Source organism: Poromitra crassiceps (genome assembly GCF_964638095.1).
Source record: "Poromitra crassiceps genome assembly, chromosome: 5".
NCBI classification, from domain to species: Eukaryota; Metazoa; Chordata; class Actinopteri; order Beryciformes; family Melamphaidae; genus Poromitra; species Poromitra crassiceps.
Window position 1 is genome coordinate 3,961,752 of NC_139642.1, and position 18,100 is coordinate 3,979,851.

At 42.9% G+C, this 18,100-nt stretch overlaps 1 pseudogene across 1 annotated transcript in view; it reads right to left on the minus strand.

Annotated features, from left to right (window-relative positions):
* LOC310776261 (intermembrane lipid transfer protein VPS13C-like) overlaps positions 1-18,100 on the minus strand; it is a 93,635-nt pseudogene that overhangs the window by 55,315 nt on the left and 20,220 nt on the right. The window contains exons 16-23 of the transcript in view: positions 17,095-17,255; positions 15,791-15,912; positions 14,436-14,737; positions 13,584-13,973; positions 11,296-11,400; positions 9,867-10,037; positions 9,490-9,615; positions 3,781-3,914 (exon numbers count right to left, since the gene is read on the minus strand). The product of the transcript in view is annotated as an intermembrane lipid transfer protein VPS13C-like (transcript). The remainder of the gene's footprint in view (positions 1-3,780; positions 3,915-9,489; positions 9,616-9,866; positions 10,038-11,295; positions 11,401-13,583; positions 13,974-14,435; positions 14,738-15,790; positions 15,913-17,094; positions 17,256-18,100) is intronic.

Below are 18,100 nucleotides of genomic sequence, written 5' to 3' on the forward strand. Positions count from 1 at the left end.
TTATAAACCTTAGATATGACTATATTAAAAACATAAACACACTGGCGTCTTTCATGCCAGTGCGTCTTTCATGCAGGCTAGCAAGCGTTAACTGCTGTATGTCTGTCTGACCCACTGAGTCTGACGGTCTGACCACAGACTGTAACAGAGATGTAATGCAGGATAGCCAAGCGAATGTGTTTGGATGGAAGTTTGACGCTAGGCCAATCAGAGGCAGAGAGGGGCGGGTTATGCCTTCGCATAGCCTTCGCCATCATCCGGAAGAAAAAAAATCGCCTCCGGGACAACAACGCTACCCAGCGTGTGCACGTCTTTCCGACAAGGGTGGTTGTTATGGCAACTATCAACAACAACAACAACAACTACTACTAACTACTACAAGACATAAAGACCAAAATAGGCTACCTTGTTAATGTGTCTGTCGGAGACACGGCCTAATGTTAACATTTAATATGAGCCGAATATCAGCCTGCGCTCAGCTATGTATACAGGAAGTAAACCGGATATTCAGGTGGGTTGTGATGTGTCAGTTGTGTGAAAATCGGCCTCGGAACTATTGTAATGTGTAATGTCATCCATTACATCCATCCAGACTGGACTCCCTTGATGACAATTGTTTATGAGGGGCTTGTGGTGTAGGCTTTATGGTGTAAGAATTTTAAATCATTCCAGTGTGAATGTGTTGTTCTCATCCTAACAGCAGTCTCCTCAGGACAGACATCTTGAATCAAAGTGAAAGTAATCTACCTCACTAAATTAAATTGCATGAAGGCAAATTTCCATTTGCCCTTTGCCGCTCTTGTCAAAGCTGACATCTTAGGCTCTAAGATTTAAAGTTGGATTTAAAGTTACGGTGATTATTAATTTAAAAAATGATATAAAACATAACCGCAATGTATGGGCCACCATTTCATCCCACAGACTGAAATATAAGTGCATTATAATTTATTCGAAATTTAATTTCCCCCCAGACAGCCAGCATACCCTCCGACCACTAGGTGGCGGTAAAGGGCCTAACCAGTTTGTCAAACGTCAACTAACATTAAAACAAGACGACGAAGAAGAGCAGTCAGAATAGTCAGCAAAGATCAGGACCAAGGAAACAAACAATGATGCAAGAATTTAACAAATATATATATATTTCTACACATGCCGGACGGCCTGTATAACGGAGTCTAAACCGCTGACGTCTAAACCAGTCTGAGAAAGATGGAGTTTGTGCCGTCCTGTGGAGGGCAGTAATGGGTCTAGTTGCATGTAAACTGCTGCAATTTCCAGAAGAACAAGAAGAGCACTCGCTCTATGTTAGCGGCTAACTGTTACTTGTCGTTACTTTAAATGGCAATAAAACGCCACTGAATGACCAAATTGATTTAACTTTTAACACATTCACTGCCAGCCATTTTTTTTTTACTGTAGGTAGCTTCTGCCAGAGGGTTTTTTTGAGGATTCTGGCTCATCTTTCAAGACCCGAGGATTCTTTTCTGCTAAGATTTTGTGAACACAAAATATCTCAAAAGAACTAATAGAATGTGTGCTTTCTCTGTCTAAAAGAGTTAGTTTGTAGAGTTAGTAGTTATGTAGGCATTAGCACTTGAATACAGCATGGTTTCAGCGTCTGAAAATTTAAGCTGAGATAAATAACTTTTTGTGAAATTCGATAGAACAGTCACTTTAACCATTCATTTTTGGCATCAGTAAGACGTCAGACATCTAAACAATAGTTTTGAACAGTAATTTCCTCTATAACAGCAGGAAACCCCCCTCTACTTCAAACTCCTCCCTCCGTGTGTGTTCTTCTTGGCTGCAGCGGGCGTGTCACAAGCTCGTTTCTGCTGCTGCTGCTGCTGCTCCTGTCTGCTGGCGGCCGCTGGGCGAGGATGGGCTCGCTCGTTTCTTGGGGTTTCGGTTGAGAAACCCCAAGAAACGGGGTTTCTTTTGTGATTCTGGTCTTATTTATGCTGCGTGTTTCAAAGTGTGTTGCACCCATAATCTATTATGCAAATTTGCAATCCCCCACCGCCAGCAATCAGCGCGAAAGCGAAAGCGTTTTCGCCAATCCATTTTACAGTATGAGAATGGTTTCATCGCGCGTTCCGCTGCAGTTTTGGCTCGGCTTTTTCTAGAATGGAGAGCACTGTCGCCACTTAGTGGGTTGGTGGAATGGGTTGTACACGTTCGGTGGCTTCAATATTTATATAAGAGATGTAAAAGGGTTAGATCAACGTTTTTTTTTGACGTATTAACACGTCATTGGCAGTCAACCGTTGGATTTTTTTTGACGTGTTAACAACTAACCAATGCTGGGGGTCCGTATTGAAAGTGGAAATCGAAATGGTTAAAAGTTAAATCAATTTGGTCATTCAGTGGCATTTTACTGCCATGTAACGTAACGAAAAGTAACAGTTAGCTGCTAAAATTAGCCACACGTGACGCGTCGAAGCACGTAGCGTGCGTCGACGTAATTACGTAGTCGACGTCATCGATTACGTCGACTCGCTGGGACAGCCCTAATATATATAGACGACAGTGTGGAAACAGTATTCTAACACTAGCCTGGTTAAAACCATCCAGATGTGTGAACTGTTTGGTTCTGTGGATCCGTCTGGACTCAGCGCTGTGCACAGTGATTTCAGTGGGTGGAAGTAGCCAGTCCTTCAGCCAATCAGCATCAGATCCAGTCAAATCTAAATCCACTCAGAACAACGGCGAAAACATATTTTCTGCTGAGAAACCTCGCTGGTGCAACTCCTGCTCTTGTTTAATTGTTGTTATGGAGTCTATTTCTGCAATAACTGCACTTATGGCTGTTTAAACTCAATGAACGTTGATGTTACTGTTCGAGCCGGAGAGCCACGGAGGCAGCCATTTTTACTGCCATGGTTACTGACCTGTCTGTAGCAGACTGTGACCCAGGGTGTGTCGTTACTGACCACTGGCGCCGGAACAAGGGGGACATGGGGACATTTTGTCCCCCTTAAAATTTGGTCCCCCTAAAAAAAAAAAAAAAAAAAAAAAAAAAAAAAAAAAAAAAATCTGAGGGGGCAACTGCCCCTGACGCTTAGAGCCCACTTTACACTGTTTACACAGCCTGTGATGCTTGTTAAAGCTGTGATCATTGTGGGATTATTACACCTGAGACAGACAGACCCAGGGATCAAGTTACAGAGAGCCCACTTTACACTGTTTACACAGCCTGTGACACTTGTTAAAGCCATGATAATTGTGGGATTATTACACCTGAGAGACAGACAGACCTGGACTCTGTACTGCACTCACTGTCATTGGCTGCTGCTATAATCGTATACGGTTATTGTTATTTTATTTTTGTGTTGAGATGACAAGTTTTGCACTGTGTTTCGAAGTGATAATAATAATAATAATAATAAGTTCAGTGTTTCTGCCTGTGTTGCTGTCTGTTGTAGTGTAATTATAAAATTACCTAAAGGGAGAGCAGGTCACCAAGTGAGTGAGAAAAGGAAAAATACTGAATAATTACATTACTACAGTATAATCCTAATGTTAATTTAAAATGAGATATTCATCTAAATATGGCTAAAAATCATCCAAACGTCCATAAAAACGTTAATTTTTCGTCTGCGCCCTGACGGGCGCCGAAAAAAAAAAAAAAAAAAAAAAAAAAAATTGTGTCCCCCTTATTGCAAACTCGTTCCGGCGCCACTGTTACTGACCTCTGTCTGTAGCAGACTGTGACCCAGGGCATGTTGTTACTGACCTCTGTCTGTAGCAGACTGTGACCCAGGGCGTGTTGTTACTGACCTCTGTCTGTAGCAGACTGTGACCCAGGGCGTGTGGTTGACGATGAGAGCCGGAGCCGCTCCTTCATAGTAGTCAGTGAAGCCGATAACAGTGGAGTGATCTGAGATGTTCACGTCCACGATGATCCCTCCATACTGTGAGAAGAGAGAGAGACAGATATTTGTTATTTTTTTAACCCCCAAAATCAAATGTGCACAATATATTATATTATATTATAATATATTATATTTTTGTATAAACTAAAACAGCTTAGTTGGGTTAATTTTTGTTTTTTATTTGGTGTGTTTTATTTTTGGTGTGTTTTTTATATTTTACGATGGAAAATAAATATTTTCTTTTCACCTTTTCCCTGTTGATGATATTTGTGTGTGTGTGTGTGTGTGTGTGTGTGTGTGTGTGAGATTGTGTTTGCGGTGACACACCAAAGAAAACATCATCATCCTGCAATGAAATGTTTGAAATGTTTTATAGCGTTTAGGTGATTGATCTAATTATCTATTAGAAAACATTCCCTTCAATTTCCCTGGCAAAACGATGAGACAAGTAGCTCCACCCAAGCGGAAAAAAAATATACTTAATTATATTTTACAAAAGTATATTTAATATACTTATTTGTACTTTTAACATATTTAAATAAAGTTGTGTTAAATTGGAACCACTTAAGTTGTACTTAGTGTACTTGAAGTTGCACAAAATATATGCTAAAACATATCTTAAATATATTTTTTATGTACTTCGATGTACTTTCCCCCCCCAAAAAAAGTACAATTTGTTTTAAAATATACTTAAAGTATCTGAAGTACACTTGTGCTAATGTGGAAAAAGTATACTAACATTGAAGTTATAGTGTACTACCAATATGTTTTGAGTATAGAACAATTACACTTACAATATACTATCAATGTATTAACAATGTACTCAGAATACAAAACAAATTAACTTGAAGTATATTGTTGGCTGCTTAAAATATACTATCAATATATTAACAATGTACTTAGAATACAAAACAAAGTATACTAAAAGTATACTGTTAATTTAAAAAATATATACTACCCTACAGTATATTATTAGTAGTATACTATTATAGTACTAAAAGTACATTAGTACCTAATATACTGAAACATAATATACTGAAAGCTGCTTATACCGACATTGGATTTATAGTGCATTACCAATATATCCCAAAAACAAATTTACTTAAAATATACTGTCAGTGAATTTAGCAATGTCACTATAGTAGTAATATGATTTTAAAACAATTTTAACATCTACACAAAGTGGGCAACAGAATTCAATCAACAAACCACTTATTTACCCATTCAATGCAGCTATTCAACATAAACTGAATGGGAATAATAGTCTGACTGCAGCATTGGTTAATGACAACAGATGTTTTGTGCGGTCGAGTGTGGCAGGAACTTATGTACACCTTCTCTCTTTGACCATGTGGGTAATTTATTTTGCATGTGCACGTCTTTCCGACAAGGGTGGTTGTTATGGCAACTATCAACAACAACAACAACAACTACTACTAACTACTACAAGACATAAAGACCAAAATAGGCTACCTTGTTAATGTGTCTGTCGGAGACACGGCCTAACGTTAACATTTAATATGAGCCGAATATCAGCCTGCGCTCAGCTATGTATACAGGAAGTAAACCGGATATTCAGGTGGGTTGTGATGTGTCAGTTGTGTGAAAATCGGCCTTGGAACTATTGTAATGTGTAATGTCATCCATTACATCCATCCAGACTGGACTCCCTTGATGACAATTGTTTATGAGGGGCTTGTGGTGTAGGCTTTATGGTGTAAGAATTTTAAATCATTCCAGTGTGAATGTGTTGTTCTCATCCTAACAGCAGTCTCCTCAGGACAGACATCTTGAATCAAAGTGAAAGTAATCTACCTCACTAAATTAAATTGCATGAAGGCAAATTTCCATTTGCCCTTTGCCGCTCTTGTCAAAGCTGACATCTTAGGCTCTAAGATTTAAAGTTGGATTTAAAGTTACGGTGATTATTAATTTAAAAAATGATATAAAACATAACCGCAATGTATGGGCCACCATTTCATCCCACAGACTGAAATATAAGTGCATTATAATTTATTCGAAATTTAATTTCCCCCCAGACAGCCAGCATACCCTCCGACCACTAGGTGGCGGTAAAGGGCCTAACCAGTTTGTCAAACGTCAACTAACATTAAAACAAGACGACGAAGAAGAGCAGTCAGAATAGTCAGCAAAGATCAGGACCAAGGAAACAAACAATGATGCAAGAATTTAACAAATATATATATATTTCTACACATGCCGGACGGCCTGTATAACGGAGTCTAAACCGCTGACGTCTAAACCAGTCTGAGAAAGATGGAGTTTGTGCCGTCCTGTGGAGGGCAGTAATGGGTCTAGTTGCATGTAAACTGCTGCAATTTCCAGAAGAACAAGAAGAGCACTCGCTCTATGTTAGCGGCTAACTGTTACTTGTCGTTACTTTAAATGGCAATAAAACGCCACTGAATGACCAAATTGATTTAACTTTTAACACATTCACTGCCAGCCATTTTTTTTTTACTGTAGGTAGCTTCTGCCAGAGGGTTTTTTTGAGGATTCTGGCTCATCTTTCAAGACCCGAGGATTCTTTTCTGCTAAGATTTTGTGAACACAAAATATCTCAAAAGAACTAATAGAATGTGTGCTTTCTCTGTATAAAAGAGTTAGTTTGTAGAGTTAGTAGTTATGTAGGCATTAGCACTTGAATACAGCATGGTTTCAGCGTCTGAAAATTTAAGCTGAGATAAATAACTTTTTGTGAAATTCGATAGAACAGTCACTTTAACCATTCATTTTTGGCATCAGTAAGACGTCAGACATCTAAACAATAGTTTTGAACAGTAATTTCCTCTATAACAGCAGGAAACCCCCCTCTACTTCAAACTCCTCCCTCCGTGTGTGTTCTTCTTGGCTGCAGCGGGCGTGTCACAAGCTCGTTTCTGCTGCTGCTGCTGCTGCTCCTGTCTGCTGGCGGCCGCTGGGCGAGGATGGGCTCGCTCGTTTCTTGGGGTTTCGGTTGAGAAACCCCAAGAAACGGGGTTTCTTTTGTGATTCTGGTCTTATTTATGCTGCGTGTTTCAAAGTGTGTTGCACCCATAATCTATTATGCAAATTTGCAATCCCCCACCGCCAGCAATCAGCGCGAAAGCGAAAGCGTTTTCGCCAATCCATTTTACAGTATGAGAATGGTTTCATCGCGCGTTCCCCTGCAGTTTTGGCTCGGCTTTTTCTAGAATGGAGAGCACTGTCGCCACTTAGTGGGTTGGTGGAATGGGTTGTACACGTTCGGTGGCTTCAATATTTATATAAGAGATGTAAAAGGGTTAGATCAACGTTTTTTTTTGACGTATTAACACGTCATTGGCAGTCAACCGTTGGATTTTTTTTGACGTGTTAACAACTAACCAATGCTGGGGGTCCGTATTGAAAGTGGAAATCGAAATGGTTAAAAGTTAAATCAATTTGGTCATTCAGTGGCATTTTACTGCCATGTAACGTAACGAAAAGTAACAGTTAGCTGCTAAAATTAGCCACACGTGACGCGTCGAAGCACGTAGCGTGCGTCAACGTAATTACGTAGTCGACGTCATCGATTACGTCGACTCGCTGGGACAGCCCTAATATATATAGACGACAGTGTGGAAACAGTATTCTAACACTAGCCTGGTTAAAACCATCCAGATGTGTGAACTGTTTGGTTCTGTGGATCCGTCTGGACTCAGCGCTGTGCACAGTGATTTCAGTGGGTGGAAGTAGCCAGTCCTTCAGCCAATCAGCATCAGATCCAGTCAAATCTAAATCCACTCAGAACAAGGGCGAAAACATATTTTCTGCTGAGAAACCTCGCTGGTGCAACTCCTGCTCTTGTTTAATTGTTGTTATGGAGTCTATTTCTGCAATAACTGCACTTATGGCTGTTTAAACTCAATGAACGTTGATGTTACTGTTCGAGCCGGAGAGCCACGGAGGCAGCCATTTTTACTGCCAGGGTTACTGACCTGTCTGTAGCAGACTGTGACCCAGGGTGTGTCGTTACTGACCTCTGTCTGTAGCAGACTGTGACCCAGGGCATGTTGTTACTGACCTCTGTCTGTAGCAGACTGTGACCCAGGGCGTGTGGTTACTGACCTCTGTCTGTAGCAGACTGTGACCCAGGGCGTGTGGTTGACGATGAGAGCCGGAGCCGCTCCTTCATAGTAGTCAGTGAAGCCGATAACAGTGGAGTGATCTGAGATGTTCACGTCCACGATGATCCCTCCATACTGTGAGAAGAGAGAGAGACAGATATTTGTTATTTTTTTAACCCCCAAAATCAAATGTGCACAATATATTATATTATATTATAATATATTATATTTTTGTATAAACTAAAACAGCTTAGTTGGGTTAATTTTTGTTTTTTATTTGGTGTGTTTTATTTTTGGTGTGTTTTTTATATTTTACGATGGAAAATAAATATTTTCTTTTCACCTTTTCCCTGTTGATGATATTTTGTGTGTGTGTGTGTGTGTGTGTGTGTGTGTGTGTGTGTGTGTGTGTGTGTGTGTGTGAGATTGTGTTTGCGGTGACACACCAAAGAAAACATCATCATCCTGCAATGAAATGTTTGAAATGTTTTATAGCGTTTAGGTGATTGATCTAATTATCTATTAGAAAACATTCCCTTCAATTTCCCTGGCAAAACGATGAGACAAGTAGCTCCACACCCATGCTCCATGCATTCCTACGGGCTTCGGAGATGAACGTATTCCAGTGTGCAAAGATTGATGAGCAGTGCATGTAAACACTGCAGACTAGAGGTCTTCGGGTATGCCCGACCCCCCGAATACCCGAGGTTCCGACCCAGCCGGGTCTGGGTCCATTCAAAAGAAGTGACCCCGGGTATGGGTCGGTTCCGGTAGCGATTGTCACGGGTCTCGGGGTTCTGACAGTGAAATGCCGGGTCCAATAAGACCCGAGTGGACCCGGCGATCAGCGCTGATCACGAGAGAAACGCATCAAAACAGCACACGTGAGGCTTGTTGTCACAAACTGCAAGTAAATCCATAGAGAAAATAACTGGCAAAGAGCGTTCCCATCTGCAATGAAAATGACTTCCTCGTTTACATGAGGCGCATGTGACCACATGCGCACACATGTGCCTCAGGCAAACGAGGAAGTGATTTTCGTTGCAGAGAGGTAACCCTCTTGCTGGTTCCTCGCTATGGATTTAATTGAAGATGACTGTTTCCCGTACTTTTGGATTATTATTCGATGATCGCATGGTGAGTACACAAGTCACAACATGTATGTGATTGTTTCTAGCGCTGTTGTGTGTGTTTTTGGGCGAAGGAACGGCGGTAGCATAGAGAGTGAGACTGCCACTGTACTATCTAACTAGCGTTAGGCAGCATCAACCAGGGGAGAATGCTATAATGTTAGTTAATAAAGATGCACAAAGTTTCATTTGATATACAACTTGTAGCAGTTAACAAGCAACTTTGACGTCGACACCACTAGTCTCTGCCTCGGTATGTCTCGGATCTGAACGGGGCCAGGTCTCAGATTTCTAATAATAGACGGGTCCATTACAGGTTCGGGCACAAATTCCCCAGGTCCATTAGGGTCCGGGTCCGTGATTTTGGACCCGTGAAGACCTCTACTGCAGACTGACCTGGTCCATGCCCAGTAGGGTGCCGTTGTCCTGCTTGTTGAAGAAGAAGGACTTTGAGGAAGATTCAGACCCGACGACTCGAACACAGAGGCGGCCCCCCACGCTCTCCGGCCACAGAGGCAGACACTGAAACACACAACAGACAACAACTGACCGTTGGAAACACACACTGCAACACACAGACAACAACTGACCGTTGGAAACACACTTGCAACACACAAGACAACAACTGACAACAATTTTCCTCATTTTCGGACCCAGACCGCCTGCGGGGCGGGCCAACCCGCGGGACGGGCCAACCCGCGGGACCCAGTGGGTTCTGGGGAGGCCGCGCGCATCACTAGCGGAGAAGTAAAGGCAGCGTCCGGCTCACTGACCTCAGTGGAGGCGATGTAGTGCCACCTGGTGGCGGAGGCGTGATCTCCATCTCCCTCCTGCAGCTCGCCCACCTCCAGCTCGTATGAGGACTTGTTGACCAGCGTGAAGAACGGACTCAGGGTCACGATACGGGTCAGGTTAAAGCTGCTCATCTGGATACTCACCCCCACCTGCACGCACACACACACACACACACGCACACATGCACACGCACGTATGCACATGCAGACACACACACACACACACACACACACACACACACACACACACACACACACACACACACACACACACACACACACACACACACACACACACACACACACAGAAGTCTGATCTAAATAGTTTTCTCTCCTGTGTTTATGACTTAAAGGATAAGTTCACCCAAAAATGAAGATCAAGTCATTGCCTACTTACCCCCATGCTGATGAAAGGGTGGGTTTAAGTTGACTTGAACAGATGTGATTTACACCCTGTTTTAGCTGAAATCTTCACTGTAGCCACGGATGTGTGTGTGTGTGTGTGTGTGTGTGGGGGGGGGGGGGGGGGGGGGGGGGGTAGCAGTGCTGCTACAATGAAGATTTCAGCTAACAACATGGTGTAAATTACATATTTTCAAATCAACTTGGCATCTCAGGGCTTGTGGAGACTTGGATTAAGCCAAAGTGAGGAGTATATGGAGCCCTTTTTTGAAAATTTTAAGTTGGTCACCATCAACTTAAATTGTTTAGGTCACAGGATGCTGCGACAGTGTTTTGCTGTGAAACTCCACAAATATTTTGAGGACTAAAAACCCTGTCCTTCACTGTCCTATCAGCATGGAGCTGAGTAGATAATAGATAATTATTTGTGGGCGATCTTATGCTTTAAGAACAGGTGACAAACGTTTTGCCAGGATAACCTTTCTAAGTTCCTATTTTTTTCCATCTGTGTAACATATGTAGAATTAAATAGTGTTAAAATATATTGACATTTAGATTGACTAAAGGAGGTCCAACTACAAAAATACACAGATGGGGGGAATACTTGTATTCCTATAATTTGTATATTCCCATTTGGTCTTGCTACCAGTTCAGTTTGGGAATAACAGACCAGTTTGCTTAACAGTCTGCCTCATACTGCTCATGACACAGACATTAACACACTGTCTCTCTGTCAGACAGACAGACAGACAGAGAGACAGACAGACAGACAGACAGACAGACAGACAGACAGACAGACAGACAGACAGCCAGAGAGAGAGACAGACAGACAGAGAGACAGACAGACAGACAGAGAGACAGACAGACAGACAGACAGAGAGACAGACAGACAGAGAGACAGACAGACAGACAGAGAGACAGACAGACAGACAGACAGACAGACAGACAGACAGACAGACAGACAGACAGACAGACAGCACCCTGAGAGGAGTGTATGAGATGTTACCAGGTAGTCCATGGTGGTGGAGGGACAGCGCACACAGCCGTAACTGCCCACCGTGTCCAGAGAGAAGCCGTCTGACCAGGAGGAGGTGGAGACACACAGCTGCACCTGCACCAGAGGAGGAGAGACACAATGTTAACACACTGTTAGCACACAGCTGTTAGCACACAGCTGTTAGCATACAGGTTTATTTGCATACAGTAATCTAGTTTCCCTTTGGTTTGTCTTTGATGGTTTTGCTTTAAGTTTGGTTGATTGTCTGTTTGTTTGGTTGATTGCATGTTTACAGGTATTTATATGTTTATGAGTGCATATTGGGGGTTTTTAATAATAAAAGATAAAAAGAACATCCTGCTGTTAACTCATTGAGTGCCATGGACGAACATGTTCGTCATTTCAAATAGTAACGTAGAGTGCCAAGGACGAACATGTTCGTCAATTGCGTTTTTTGACGGTGGGGCGTCGATCAAAGCCTTCTGCCTCTCCTGTACAAATATTATAGCTATTGGAGGTCTATAACCTATTTTACAGAACCCTTAGGTGGCGACAGTGCTCTCCAGGTTAACAGAAAGGCAGAGAAAAACAGAGAATAAGTCGTTGGGGAAACGGAAATCGCATCGCATCCGTATGCATCGATATGCATGAAGCGTTTTAACGTTAGATGTGCCTACAGCAGCCAATCTGCTCCCACAATTGAGCTCCTCCATGTCCGCTGCGACAGCCCATTCGCATAATCAGCCGTGGAGTTGTTATTATTCTCAACTGGAAGCATAGGAGCCGGTGACAAACACACGCGGAAAAAGCTGGATGTCGCGCACCCTTCACAGTGCAGAGCAAACTCAGCAGAGAGCCACCTCCCATACAGGAGGAGTGTGCAGTTGAGGCGAAGCGAGGCGGGGCGGGGCGGGGGGGGGGGGGGGGGGGGGTGGCACGCAGAGCAGCACACAACACGCAGACAGACCCAGGCAGCAGGACAGGGTTGGCAAACGCAAGCCAGAATATCCGATGCCCACCAGCAGCAAATCAAGACCAGCAAGGAGCTGCAACCAGCAGCGCACGCAGGGGCCAGCGCTGCTGGTTGCAGCTAAAAATATTATTCTGCCAAACAAAATTCCCTGGCCTTCACTGTTTTATTGAAGAAAATTATTTTTGAGGTGTGACTACATCAGAAAATTAGCTTCAGAGTCAGTGATGTGTTTGAAATGTTTAATTTCACAAAAGGGCCATTATCTCAGCTTCTAGAAAAAAACTGCTCTTTTTTGTTAAATCAAGCTATCTTCTCCGGCTGATAACTAAAGAACGGAAAATGATATCAATAAACCTGTTTTTGCTGATGATAGAAAAGAGTCTCATCGTTCTTTTTGCGTGTTCATTGTTTACATAGTAATATCACACAATATTCTGTGGGCCTCGAGAAATCACTGAAAAAAGCTCTGAAACTCTGGCACTGGGAGCGTCCGTTCTCCAAAAGTGGCTGGCACTCAATGAGTTAACACAATGTTTTTTTGTGTGCATTTTTCTATCAGAATGATCGCCTGCATTAACTGCTGTAACCACTTGGCAAATAAATACAACGCAGAAACATCTCTTGCTTTATAATGTCATTGTTTTGCACTTTTTTCTGCTGCAGCAATGTGGGAATGAAAGCCTTTCTGCATTCATCTCAGTATGTGGCCACGCCACACCACGCCACGCCACGCCACACTACGCCACGCTACGCCACGCCACACCACGCCACACCACGCCACGCCACACCACACCACACCACACCACGCCACACCACACCACACCACGGCACACGCCGCATTGATGCAGTCATTCCTGCAAAAGGAGTATTGAGTGTATTTTTTGATTTTCATGAGATAAGCCATAATCATCCAAATTTAAACCAAAAAAGGCTTGACATATTTAACTTTATGTGTAATGAATCTAGAATATATGAAAGTTTCACTTTTTGAATTAAATCATGAAAAAAAAAAAACCTTTCAATGATTTTATTTTTTAGATGCACCTGTACTCTGGTCTCCCTTCAAGCTGTGTCAGATCGTTGAAATGACTTATGATTGGTATCGTGTCATTATCCTAACCTCTTCCAAGGAATTTTCCTATTGACTTTCATCTGTGTTTTTTGGAGTCCAGTACTGATCTTGTTTTTTTTCTTGCTTCCCAGGAATCCTGATTTCCTGCCTGACAGCCCGCACCACATTTTGTTAATAAATCCTTTGGGTTTGTTCAACCACCAACAAGTGTCTGCATTTTGACTTCCACCTGGGTCGTGCGAACAGGCCTACCTTGCTCTTGCTGAACAGGGCCTTCTTCCTGAAGGAGAAGAGCACCACATCTCGGTAGTCTGCGGGGTGTTTGACGGACAGCTCGTCGGCGCGGTACTGCAGCACGCGCGACGTCTTGTTGATGATCCAGTACGGGCTGAAGACCGACAGCAGCAGGCGGCCGTGCGCTCTCGTCACGTGCACGCTCACGTCGGCCGTCAGCCGGGGGTCCGAGTCGCAGGTGAAGGAGACGGGGAAGAACTCGGGCAGGTCCGGGTCCAGGCGCACATGGCCGTGCCAGTCACGGCCCTGGTACTGAGACGGCACCAACTCCATCATCTCTCCAGAGATACGAGCGTTCAGGATGTCAGAGGAGCTGCCCTCCTGCAGCTCATAGAACTCTGCTGAACCCTGGGGAGGTGATTATAAAAACACCTTAGATTTACACATCAGAGTCAATTAGAATAGTTTCAATTAGCTCACTACGGAAGCCCAGAGAGGCAAGTTGTTGTTGTTGTTGTTGTTATTTACTGTATACATATACAAACAATTACAAAAAATACAATATAATCATCATTGAATGTGAAGGAGAATTGCCTAAAAACCCTCCAGGGACTTAAGTGTGGCATTCTCCAGGTAGCATATTATTATAGTAAATAATAAGTGAGAAAACAAAAATAATCTAGGAAATTCTGAGCTTAATATTAATATTAATTATTAAATAAGTATTACAAAGGCCACGATTAACCTGGCAAAAAAAGAAATTTAGAAAAATGATCCTGGCAAAAACCTTTTCCCCACCTGTTCTCAACTCATAAACACAGGAGAGAAAACTATTCAGATCAGACTTAGCAGCATGTGTGGTGAGCGTACCTCCAGCAGGTAGCGCAGCGTGTAGGGCAGCAGGTTGCGCAGCGTGGCCACAGGGTGCAGGTGGATGATGTAGGCGGGGTCCCAGTCCTCCTCTCCGGCGCTGGTGATGTGCTGCAGGCTGTCGGGCTGCGCCAGCGTGTTGAGGCTCAGAGGCAGGAAGCTGCTGTCTGTGGCCGGGCAGCTAGCGCAGCACAGAGCGCACCTCAGAGCTGCGGTGCACCTGCTCCTTCCACGACACGCAGGTGGAGGAGGCTCCGTATAGCCCCTCCAGATGGCCTGCCGGGCGCACAAACAGCTGGGCCCTGGGGAGGGGAGGGTGTAGGCAGAGGTCACACATACTGAATAAAATCAATCAATCAATACTCACTAACGGCTGCCTGCAGGGCTGCAAGGCTAAAGCCCATGGTACACCAATCAAATGTCCTACAACGGAAAATGTCTCCAAACAAGGACAGACAGCCATGGCACACCAAACAAACATCTGTGTTTCTTTCATGTGCCATGGACTTAAAACTGTCTGAAGCAGGCAGAAAACATTTCTGTCTACTGGACACAAAAGTTGAGGATTTACGGTCTGCTTTACAGTTTCACCTGGAAACAAATACATATACATATACATATACATATACAGATCCTTTCCAAAAAAAAAATATATCATGAAAAGTTATTTTTTTTCCATAATTCCTTTCAAAAAGTGAAACTTTCATAGATTATAGATTCATTACACACACAGTGAAATATTTCTAGCCTTTATTTGTTTCATTTTTCATAATTTTGGCCTACAGCTCCAGAAAAACCCCCCAAACAGTATTTCAAGAAATTAGAATAGTGTGAAGAAAATCAGCAGTTACTTCTCAGTTATGACTGAGTCCAGCCTCAGTCCACTCCCTCTGAATCTCTGCAAATTTTTGAATCGTCTTTGCTTGACAAACTGCTGAAGCCCACGTTCATCCATGGTATTTCCATGATATTGTAATTTTTTGGAAAGGATCTGTATATATATATATATATATATATATATATATATATATATATATATATATATATATATATATATATATATATATACACATACATTTTCAAATTCTGACAAACATCTGTCATGGATCTGCACAGTATAACACAAGGTCATTCTGAACAATGAAATTCTTAGGACAAGGCAAGCAACAACTACATGTGGTTACTACAACTGCTGTTTCATGTGGGTTTATGGTCCAGCGCAAGCTATGACTGGAATCTGGAACGGAACGTATTTTGGCGACGTCCGTCCGATATCCGATGTGTGAATTACATCAGTATCGGCATCCAAAACCGATATCCCGAAATATCCCATCACTAATCTGGATTGTATATACCTGTAGGTTTCCAAGGCGACGTGGAACTCTTTCTCGGGCTCGGCGACTCCGAGCGTCAGCAGGCTGCTGGAGGACGGACAGTACTTCAGGATGGAGAAGGGCACCGAGAAATGATTCTTAATCTGAAAGCAGAGGCAGAGGTCTCAGCAGAATTATTACCATTATCTTCCTTTCTATTTTCAAGGTTCTCAATGCATTCCAGAGAACTGAGTACATCACATTGACCTGAGAAAGTATATCAAACTATAACTAAACAGCGAACATGAATGACTGAAGTGTTACAAATTGAACTAAAGGGTATACATCTGCCGTGGCCTGTTACGCCCCCTTGTGGCTAGTGGGTGTGGAAAGTTTATGACTTCTAAGTTGGCACATAACCAACCTTTCTGCCAAGTTTCGTGCAAATCTGTTCAGAACTGTTCCACAATTGTGGATGATTTTTTACAGTGGTGTGAAAAGTCCTTTCTTAAACTTAATGTGTCAAAAACAAAAGAAATGTCAATCGACTTTCGCAGACAGGCTCCCGTCCCCCCATCACCTACCCTTATAAATGGGAAACAGGTAGAAGTGGTCAGCCAGTACAAATATCTGGGGACAATTCTGGATGACAAACTGAGTTTTGAGCCTAATGTGAAGGCAATTCTAAAGAAAAGCCATCAGCGCTTGTTCTTTTTAAGGAAGCTAAGAAGTTTTAACGTAGACAAGTCACTTTTGAAAATGTTCTACTCTTCTTGTATTGAGTCAGTCCTCACCTTTGCATTTATTTCTTGGTTTGGGAACATAAACTTGACAAACAAGAACATGCTAAAGAAAATTGTCAGGATGAGCTCCAAAATCACAGGCTGTAACTTGAATGACCTCTGTCTTCTATATAAGAAGAGGGTTCTTAAGAAGGCTCAGGGTGTCCTGCGTGACCCACAGCACCCTCTTTACCCTGAGTTTTCCCTCCTTCCTTCTGGGCGCAGGTATAGGATGCCCCGCTGTTGCAGGAACAGATACAGCCATTCTTTTGTTCCTGAGGCTATTCGCTGTCTGAACTGTTGAATTGAATAGTAGCCTACTTCATGCCCCCTTTTGTTTTAATTTACATGGTTTCGTGTCCTTTTAAATGTACTATGTTTTAAGACATCCCTATTTTTTACTGTTTCATGTCTGTATGTTTTTAAATTACTTTTTTTTATGCTGCACATGAATTGCCCCAAGGGGGATAAATAAAGATTCTCTACTACTACTACCTTTTGGATGACATTGGGTTTGATGCCCCTGTGGCCTTTAAAGGTTAAAGTGAAGCAGACTGAACCGACCTGCAGCGGCGAGCGGACGGTGATGACCTTGTTCCCCTGGATGGCGTCGACCTGGAGCACCACGGACACGGCCTGCTGCAGCTGCGCCCCGCGCACGTTATACAGCCGCCGGCCCGGCTTGTCCAGAGCGATGTTACAGATCTCACTGTAACCTGAAGGAACTACGGGGAGGACACAACATATTTTACCTGTTTAAATAAAGGTAAAGGTAAAAAAAATAAAAATGTATTCACATATAAAGATGTATTTATAGAGGGAGGCGCACGCAGACTCCCACCTCGGCCTCCTTCACTTCCTCAACAAAATGGATCACCGGATTTGATTTATCTCTCGCCTCTCAAGGCTTCCATAATAGAGCAGCGCAAGGATGACTATTTTTGTAGACCAACCACAGAAGTCATGTACTTCCTGGTTCCGTCGTCGGGAAGTAAGTCAATATGATTTATATCACATTTATATAGTAATATGACAACCACAGAAGTCATAGTCAAGTTAAGTAAATGATGAAACTGCGGCCAGATAACCTTCACAAACTTATAGACTTATATGATTTTGAAGCGTTTTCTGAAAATCCATTACCACATGTTTTCCCTACCATTATGAGGCTCAGGCACAGCACCAAATCAGTTTTGGGCAGCACCAGTAAGCCGAATGAATGTCAAATCAATGTTGGTCCCCAGTGGCGGTCAGCAGGGCACAGGTTTGTCTTTTTGGGTGTTGTTTATTTATTAGCTGCTGTGGCTTTTCCACATGTTTGTACACAGATATGGTCATATAATAATGGTCCAAAAAGTAGCCACCAAGCAGCCCCTGACGACACAGCACCTAAGCCCTCCAAAAAGCCAGGGAAAACCCTGCATCTACTGAAAGAAGTATACATGGCACTATATGTGGCGTACAAAATCCAAGTCCAGACACATCATCAGACGGGCTAGAACATGAAAAGCACTATATGCGTGTCGTGTATAAAATGAGAAGGTGTATGTGAGTCTGGAGCCGACTGACT